Below are 10,065 nucleotides of genomic sequence, written 5' to 3'. Positions count from 1 at the left end.
TCGACTGCTAGTGCAGCTTATGAACATGTTTCTGTATTTACTGAATTCACTGTAAGAAACCAAACTCTAGTTGTTGCATCTCATACTTTTGGATCCGTCACAAAGAAATTGTAGCCTTCAAATATTCATACTCGCATAGAAAGAATTAAATTTTTCGTTGTGCACGCATACTAGGGGCTATAGTTTTCTCGTTTCTCATATAATTGATAGATGACCCCGCGGGTCCCATGACTTGCAGGCACTCTCAAGTAGAGCAGGCTAGCTAATCAAAACATTAAATTTGGTAGCAGCTATTTTGTCATACATTATAGTTAATTAAGATTAAAAAGTTGTATCAAATGATGGAAAAGATCTTATAATCGTAGATTCTCTGTAGAATTATCTGTCTACATAATAGTATAAGATGGACCTTAATTAGATGTTTGCATCCTAACTTAAAAAGAAAAAAATCCTTCCTTGACATTAGTCAATATCGACTAAACTTTTCGTATTATTTCATAAAGAGAGGAGTGTTGCACCTATCCATGACGGTGACCACCATTTCACCGTTTTAGGTGCAGACTTTAAATAATTGATAGTGTGATTGAGTCAAATTTAATCCTTACATTGACCTCGACAGAATAGAGTTGCACTGATGACAGCTTTGTCTGGAAACACTTGAGCACTAAAATATTATTATAACAATGAAAAATTGCGAGTTTTCTCAAGTACAAGAAAATTATGTGGTTCAATGGGAGTGGCTGCCATTGACGATTGAAAACTATGCCATCCGTCATATGACTTTTTAATGGCCCACGTGAATCGTATCTTGCCTACAATACAACAGCTCCATTGTCAAAGTATTTTTTGATCGTACCAGTATGATCAGCACGGGTGACTTGAATTATGTGTTCAAATTAATGTTGAAGTCTTTTCATGCTTTTTAGTCACAATCTATAGACTTACCTACTTACCTACTTTCTAAAACTTAAACCAACAACATTTGATTTATAAAAAAATACTATAAAAAATTGTTGCAAAATCTCACACCACTGACTGTTAGTGTACAATCATATGTCAAAAATGCTTTACAAATTTAAAAAAAGTCAGAAAATGAAACAACAATATGGAAACATTCTTGAAAAAGCAATTGTAAAAAATTTCAAATGACCTCATTGACACTTCAGATACTTTCTTTAAAGGTCAACAAATCTCTTATCGTTTCCCACTTTCAACTTTTTAATACTCATGTCTATAGCTTGAATAGTGAAAAGATCTGATATAGTGTTGACTGAAGGAGGACGGACAGCCTCTACTTTCTACTCATAGAGCTGTCTGGCTGCCGTGTATAAAATAACTAAAACTAAATTTATAGTAATTTGCATTAAATAAAATAATATTTACTACAGTCAAAATGACCGTTCAGTAGGAGGCCAAGGCACACTTTTCTCCGCTGTACCTATCAATACTTACAGCTGCCTGGGTTTTGCTTGTTTTAATGTGAAAGACTTACCCATGACTTCGTTATGGACAACCATGACAGTAGCATTCATAAATTTCACTCAATTATTGTGACCTTGCCCAATTAGGCTAGTTAGGTTTTAGTCTTTGGTTTTGAAACACATATGAAGATGATGAGCAATTCTTCCTTTCCCAGCCTTTGTAAAGGAACCATGTTTCTTCCTTTGCTCTTACTCATAATTTTTCCTCTTGTCTTCTGCAAGCCCCAATGGTCTATCTGTGATAACTCCTCAACCTACAAAGAGGGCAGTGCATATTCCCTGAACATGAACAAAGTCATCAATGATGTCATTCATAACGCACCTCAAAGTTCAGGCTTTAACACCTCTTCCCATGGCGAATCTCCCAATAAAGTCTACGGCCTGCTACAATGTATGGCTGATATATCTGCAACAGAATGCTCAAGTTGCGCAATTGATGCAAATAAGAGTGTTCAAACAATCTGTGAACACGACATTGGTGGGCGAGTGTGGATGGGTAACTGCATCTTGCGCTACTACAACTCCAATTTCATCGGAGCATTAGATGCCAACTTCTTTCGTCTGATAAAAACTAAGAATATCACACAAGTGCATCTTAATGCTTCTCAGACCGCAAGCTTTGATCTTCTGTCTACTATGATTGATAAAGCTTCCCTTCCAGGAAGTATGAGATTCTTCTCGGGAAAAAGTGAGTATTCTTCTACAGTAGGAGGTAGAAACGCTTCGGGCGAGGTTTATGGTGTAGCACAGTGTAACAACGACATGGTGATCGATGATTGTAGAAAATGTTACAGGCAAAGGTAAATCTAGAGAGTAATTATACCGTTCAAGGCGCCCAGGCAACCTCAGGAAGTTGCACGCTCAGATATGAGATTTTCCGCTCTCTTGATTCACTTTCATCTCCAACTACAACTGCTGCTCCTCTTGCTTACGAACAGTCCTTTGGGAGTTCAAGTAAGATGTTTATCTAAATTTTTATATATATTTGTAAGGTTTTGTTCCACGTTGTTTGATTATAAATTTATACCAGATATCATAAAATAACTGTTCAAGTGATGCCCTGGAGACAGGTCATCGAGAAGGTTACCGATTATATTAGGGGTCAGTATAGGTTCAATAGTCATTTTCGCTGGTTGTTTCTTAGCGCTGCGAAGGAAACTGAAATATGCAGTTTCCAGGAAGCAAATGGCCCTCGCGAGTCAGAATGAAGGTGATACTGCAGATTGTTTTATTTTATTTTTTCCTTTGTTTTGTGATTTTCTATCTAGAGTATACGGTTCAACATAACACATAAAATTTGCTTGTTTTTCCCTGATATGAAGATGCCCCAGAAAGGAGATATTTAAATAGAGACCAAATTTCATTCACCTTAGATGCTTTGACCGAAGCAACTGACGATTTCAATCAAAGAAACAAGCTTGGCGAGGGAGGTTTTGGCCCAGTTTTTAAGGTATGAGTGTACTTATCCTTAGACTCAATTTTATTTTGTGGGATCCAACCAAATAAGAAAGATCTTTCATGGAACCGATGTGGGCTTGTATAAATTCTCAGGGAACGACCAGAGGCGGCAAGCAGATAGCAGTGAAAAAGCTGTCTGCACAGGGGAAAAAGGAATTTATGAACGAAGTGGAACTTGTGGCAAATATTCAACACAGAAATCTAGTGAATTTGCTTGGATGTTGCGCCGTTAAGACCGAAAGGTTGCTTGTCAATGAGTATTTACCAAACAAATCCCTCGACACCTTTCTGTTTGGTGAGTCAGCCATTAATGGTTTATTTTCAAAGGGAAAACATGTTTTGTTAAAATTAATGGACAGAAACTGAGATATGTCTGACACTTCATTTTAAAATGGAAACAAAGACCCATTAAAGTCCAGAATACTGGATTGGCAAAAGCGTTTTAATATCATAATTGGAATTGCTCGAGGACTTCTTTACCTGCACGAGGATTCACAGCTTCGAATAATTCACAGAGACATCAAGGCAAACAACATATTGCTTGATAAGCAATTGAATCCTAAGATAGCTGATTTTGGGCTAGCAAGACTCTTCTCTGACAATGAAACCGAGATCCAATCAAAAGTTGCAGGAAACTAGTAAGAACAGTTTCTTTCTTTCTTTATGTTTGTGAGCTGGGTTTTAAGTAACTAAGAGTACAAAATAATGAAAATAAAACTGAATTTGAGACTTTTTTTCATGTATGCAGTGGTTACATGGCTCCAGAATATGCAATAGGAGGACATCTATCTGTAAAAGTCGACGTTTATAGTTTTGGAGTTGTACTTCTGGAGATTGTAAGCGGAAGAAAAAATAACGACATAAATCTTTCGAAAGAGAAGCAGAGCTTCACCTTATTAGAATGGGTAAGTAAGAAGTTGGATTTCTCCCAATTATAAACATTTTATTGAGATGAAAGAGTAATTTTTTGTGAATGGTGATGATTGATACAGGCATGGAGACTATTCAAAGAAGGACATATACTGAAGATTGTGGATATTGCGCTTGAGGGAAGTTGTGCAGAAGAGCAAGTGATAAGATGCACCCATATTGGACTTTTGTGTACACAGGCTGATCCAGATGTTCGTCCAATAATGTCTAGTGTTGTTACAATGATAACCACCAATACTGTACCGTTACCAGATCCAACAAGACCTGCATTTGTAAGCATGAGCAGTCAGAGTCCGAATGTTAGTTTCACCCCTTCAGATTCTTCTCGGAATGAAGCCTCCATCAGTAACTTAGATCCTAGATAATCCCTAGAATTTATTCCAACAATTCTTAAACTTACTCTACTACTTTATTAAGTTCATGTGAAACTTGAATATTCGGTTCTATTTCATGACAAGTGCTGCCATGTCAATCACGTACAGTTTATTTTAGTTGACATTAAATGGACTACAAGTTTGTTCATAACACTTGTATATTATCTTATATATTATCTTGTTAGTGCTTCTCGGTGAATTGGGGTCGACATTTTTGTCGACTCACAAATTTAATTTTATATATATATATATATATAAGTCAAGAGATATCCTTCTCGAGGCACTTATTTTCATTATTCCATAATTTTCATCATTGTGCGCGAGGAAATGATTCGAGACTCTTGATCTGTAATTTTCACGATTTTAATTATATTTACTCTATTTCTATTTTATTTTTCTCACATGTAAATGAACATCAAGTTTCTTTCAAAATGGAAAATGTTTACATTGAACATTGTTGGTGCCACTGTAGAAAGCCTCTCGGCTTAATTAGCATTCACGAGTACATTAAATTTTTCTAGTATCTTTTTGTTATTAATTTAATAGATTGTCATATCAAATAATAATTTTTTTTAAAAATAGTTTTTATATTAATTTATTATTTTTAATATTTATAAAAATAGTATTTTCATTTAACTTAATGGTTCATAAATGTGAATTAAATCTAATGTGGGATTCTCAATCTTCTAAAATTTAAGCTGTTTTTGTTGTTAACTTTAAGAACAAGATAAAAACTATCAATTTTGAATTAAAGTATTTTAATTGGCTTGAACCCATCCCAAACATTTCTAATAAAAATTTTCTTAACTAATCTACTTACTACAATTAATAAGTATTGTGTGATATCTTGAATAGCATTATCTCAAAATTCTAGAAACTTCCACAAAATAGTAATATCTCACCTACTCTTGCTAGCCCACATCACCATTCATGAGTTTTTGGTGTCTTCAATTAAAATCTAGCTACCCATTGGTTTTCAAAAAATATTTTGCTTTCAACAATAAAGCTAACATTGAATGAGAAACTTAATTCAAGAAATAGTATGGTGGGAGTAATTAATTTGCTTTCAACAATAAAAATGGCATTGAATGAGAAACTCTATTCAAGAAATAGTGGGAATGAGAAGGTAGTCCAAAAAAAAATTTTAAAAAATTCATCAAAAGAGAGACACACATCCCTATCCAAAATTTATTTTGCAACCTATGACTAAAAATTGTGTGAACTTTCACTTTAACAAATATCCAATATTTATTTTTACAACGTGCATGACTAAAGCCTATCTCCATATTTGACTAGGTTTTATGTGTTTATTTGATATATTCAAGCCATTTTTCTTAAACATGTGCTTCCTCATTTTCTCCCTCTCCACTTTGTTTTTATAACCTACACATGGACTCCAAATTATTATTTTGATTTATATTAAGCTTTAACTAGTTCCCATATATCTTAATAATTAAAATACAAAAAAAGTTAAAAGACATTTATATTTTAAGAAAGATTAAGTTAGTTTTGTTAATTATAGACTTTAATTTAAACTAATCACAGTATGGAAATAAACTACATCTACTTGGGTTTGTGTTAGTCAGTTTTTTGTCTCCAAAAAGAGTTACATTTTAGGATCCCTTTCTAATGTGTTTGTCATAAGTAGTGACTTATCATTGGTCAACATTTACAACTATACAATTCTATATATAGATATTATACAAATTATTTGTATCTAATAATATAATATATGAATTCATCTATATATTCAAAACCATACACACATATCAAAAAAAAAAAAAAAAATTGTCTACACCTTTATTATTATTGACTTTAAAATTGATTGTAAAATACAAAATAGAGTTTACTCTAAGGAAGTAGTAAGAGAGTAAAAAGGAAACACATGATTCCTTATACAAAATCCCATAATTATCCTTAGTCTAAATTAGGAGAATAATTGAAATAATTTAATGTTAGAGTGGGGATGTTGAAGAGATTAGTGCAATGCAAAAATATTTTTATTTAAACATTTTTAGTGAACAAATCTTTATTGAGATAAGAACTATTGAGTTAGATTATTAGTCCATGTCGTTAATGTGGAAGACAAATATTTTTTATTTCATTTTGAGCATTAGTTTGCTCCTTGAAAATTGTATAGTTTGTGAAAACTTTGCCAACACCTATGGTTTGTAAAAATATGAAAATTCAAGTGACATCAAAACTTGAAGATTCTTTTTTCTTGTTGACTACTAGTGTTTTCCGCTAGTAGTCTTTTTCTTTTTTCCATCAAAATATTAGAGAAAATATACATAAAATTTATTATAAACTTAGGTAGGTGATCATCCTATTGAATTGTGTAAAAGATATTTAATTTGTGCTCTAAAATTGTATTATTAGTCTCTATAATCTATGGTGAGGACTAATGTTTTCAAATGTCTTTTCAACAAGAGTTCATGTTTTAGGTATCTTGAAAAAATCCTTTAGCATAAGCTCTCTTTGCATTTATCATTAAAATAATTTTGTGAGTTTTAAATTTTTAATTTTCTATTGAATAGGTTAATTGTTAGTAGGACTCATTTTAATTTTCATTATTGAAAAACAAGGAGAAATTAGAATAGGTGAAAAATGTCTCATTAAATTAAAAAAAAACATGTGTCAAATTGCAAGCCCATTGCTCCCTCTACTAATTTTCATTTAGTTTTAAGATCTATATTATAGTCTTAGAGCATTTATAAGTTGCTTATATGCTAAAGACAGGAGCAGTGACATTTTCTTAAATGAATCTGCAGATACCATCCACCACAATGAGTTTAATTGTCGCATTTGATCTAACAACTATTTTTTTGATTAAGGGTTAAAACATGTTTTTTACAAGGGACCCAAGACCCCTATTTTTTTATTTTTTTTAATCATTAAAGTTCCACCCCAAAAATAGTGTTGTGAGAAACCAATACCCAAAAAATAGTAAAAGACAACACCTAAACATAACCGAGCAAAGAAACTAACATGGGAAATATAACAAAATGATAGGACAAAATAAAAATAGGAAGAATCTGCATAGTTGACATTATGTTGGTTCCATTACTAGATCTTCCTTCATTTCCTTGATTTTTTCAATGACCGCCTTGATGTCCTCCTTTTTTGGCTCCATACTCTTGACCTTCAATTTTCTATTATTTTCTTTGGTTCTTTTCATACTCCCTAGAGAACCTTTTACATACTTGGGGTCCTCTAAGTTGAGGGCCAACAACTTATCAACATTTTAATCTATGTTACCCACAAGTTTGGGGTAAGCAAACCAAAAGAGTGTACAAAAAGAGGGTATCAATGGATACATTTTCTCTAAAATCAAGTAAACCAAACTTGGCTGAGATGTTTGAGGGTCATCCACTCAAAATGACAAGATGTTGAAAAATATAAATTGTAGTTCTTTGAATCTACTTTCTAAACTACTAAATTATTTTTACAAAATGGATAAGATTAGGTGGTTCAAACCCTATGCACATGAAAAATAGTTCCTATTTCTTTTAGAAAACATAACATAGCTATTTTTGTGAGCAATGAAAAAGACCTACTTATATTTAGTATTTTGCAAATCCCTTTGGTAGGATGATAATTAAGAGTGACATCGAGAAGTTGTGTATTTTTGTGTAGTTTTTTATCAGTATTTTTTAATGAATTATTGAAGTGACTCCATACAGAAATTTTGGTACTTGTTCATGTCTAAGACATAGTTTGCATCGAAATAATTGAAACTAGTGTTTTTAACAAGTGTATCAAATGTAGTATAAAACAATAATATGTAATTTACTTTGCATTTGGCTAAGTTTATTAAATATTATTAAAAAGAAGTTAGATATATGTATGTGAGGACTATGAAGATAGTGGTAAAATTAATTAACATTTACAATTATAGTGTTGTCAATAAAAGAAAAATCTATATATTCATAAATGTAAGAAGACATGTGAGATTATGGTGGTGATTTTAGAGATACCCACTTAGTCACTTGGAAACATGATGAAGGCAAAGAAGACAATTCATCTTAGAAGATGGAAAACCATCTCAAGGATTGAAATTGGATGGAAAATGAGATCAAGATCCTTTGGGTCAACTCCCAAGGCTAATTCCAAGCCATAACCCAGTTGGGTTTTATATTTTTCTAATAATATGATTGAGTTATTAAAGAAAAAAAATCATTGTGATGTTTAAATAACTTGATAGTGTTATTAATGAGTAAATGCAAAACATTACATTTGGATAACCCGAATAGGTTATTATAATAGCATTAACCCAATCAAGTTATAACTAGATCATAAATTAAATAAATATTTATAATTAAATATTTATAAATATATATAAAAATTCAAATATTATTAAACATTTTATATATTTATAATTATATAATTGTTGACACAAAAGTTTGCACCCCTGCTTGAGGTATGACCCTCAAGTAACCTCATGTAACATGTAAACAACCTCCAAGTGTGGGGCTTGCACTTTGAGGGTGAATCTCAAGAGAAGGAAGACTTCATTACAATTGGGATGCACCTAAACTACAACTTTGAGGGAAAAGGGAGAATGAGATGTTGCAATTAAAATGTTGAAAGTGAATGCAGGTCATGCACCAGATTGAAATTTGGTTACTAGCTCTTCCTATATTTCTTCTAGGTTCTAACCAATACTGTGCATCTTACATCATGCATATATGATATTTTCAAAATTGATTCCTTGGAACTAATGTATAAGTGAACTTTGAAATATCAGTCCCACACATACCTCTTAATTTCCTAGTTGGGGTTGGTGTGATCACATAATCCATTGGATGAAGTGATCTCATCTAAACTTGAGGTGTTGCAATCTTCCTTTTTCTTCCATGACTTGTTCATCTACACTTTTACTTCTGCAACATCAACCTTTCCTTTTCCTTTATTGAATTCACTTCTAGGTGCTTTTGACCTTGTTGGATAATATCTGCTGAGGTGACTAGTCTTCAAACAACTAAAACATTTCTAATTTGACTCAGCCATCTACTGTAGTCACTTTTGAAATGTGTTCTAATGCAATTCTTAGGAACATGTCCATACTCTTGACAATATTAACAATGATACCTTGTATTGTAATCCCAATTGTAGGATCTGTTAGTATAGTTTACCTTAGCTTTCTTGCTTGATGACCAGTTAGGCTTAGATCTGCACTCATATGCTCTATGTCCATAATTCTTATAGTTGTAGCAGTAACCTTCAAATCTTTGTGTGCTTGCAGACTTGGTCTTACATTAATGTTCCTGGTGTCCTTGATTATTACACTTATGATAGTTACCCATGAATTTCTTCTTAGGGTACTAATTTGCATTGTTTCTCCTACAAACATTTGCTTTATGACCTATCTTTCAACAACTATAAAAAGTAGGTTTGTAGTTCTTACCTTTTTTGTTTCTTTGTTCACCACTTTTAGATGTTTCTCCTTCTTTAGTACTGGTATATCCCAATCTAGTAGTATCATTATTAGATCTAGGAGATCTCATCAACTTCTCAAAATATTTAATGGCGTCACTAGGTTTGTTGAAACTTTTAGCAATTTTTTTCTTTCTTCTTAGATCATTTCTTAGTTGTGATTTCAATGTCCTTGTCATTCATTTCATGACTAGCAATCATCATTTGATTCATTATTTTTAGTAGCATGTGAAAAATCCTATTCACCTTTGATGTCTTCTCATCCAGTTTGCTGGTCAGTATCGTTTTCTCATCTTCAATCGAATTTTTATTCCTCAACTTTCTTTTTCTGCTCAATCACCTCACATAGCAATATTTTAAAGTTATGCAAGATCTTGCAAGATCCA

The 10,065-nt window shown here is 32.4% G+C and overlaps 1 pseudogene across 1 annotated transcript; it reads left to right on the top strand.

Moving 5' to 3' along the window:
- The first annotated feature begins 1,549 nt into the window (after window positions 1-1,549).
- On the top strand, window positions 1,550-4,547 carry LOC149580253 (cysteine-rich receptor-like protein kinase 15; annotated as a pseudogene). Its single transcript, XR_016353458.1, has 7 exons — window positions 1,550-2,435; window positions 2,548-2,691; window positions 2,804-2,931; window positions 3,033-3,234; window positions 3,343-3,577; window positions 3,688-3,844; window positions 3,932-4,547. The product of XR_016353458.1 is annotated as a cysteine-rich receptor-like protein kinase 15 (transcript).
- Window positions 4,548-10,065: the final 5,518 nt, after the last annotated feature.

The sequence above is a fragment of the Cupressus sempervirens genome, chromosome 1 (assembly GCF_028749045.1).
Source record: "Cupressus sempervirens isolate cs-2001-9-10 chromosome 1, ASM2874904v1, whole genome shotgun sequence".
NCBI lineage: Eukaryota > Viridiplantae > Streptophyta > Pinopsida > Cupressales > Cupressaceae > Cupressus > Cupressus sempervirens.
The sequence above is the reverse complement of the archived record's forward strand: the minus strand, read 5'-3'. Positions and strand labels throughout refer to the sequence as shown.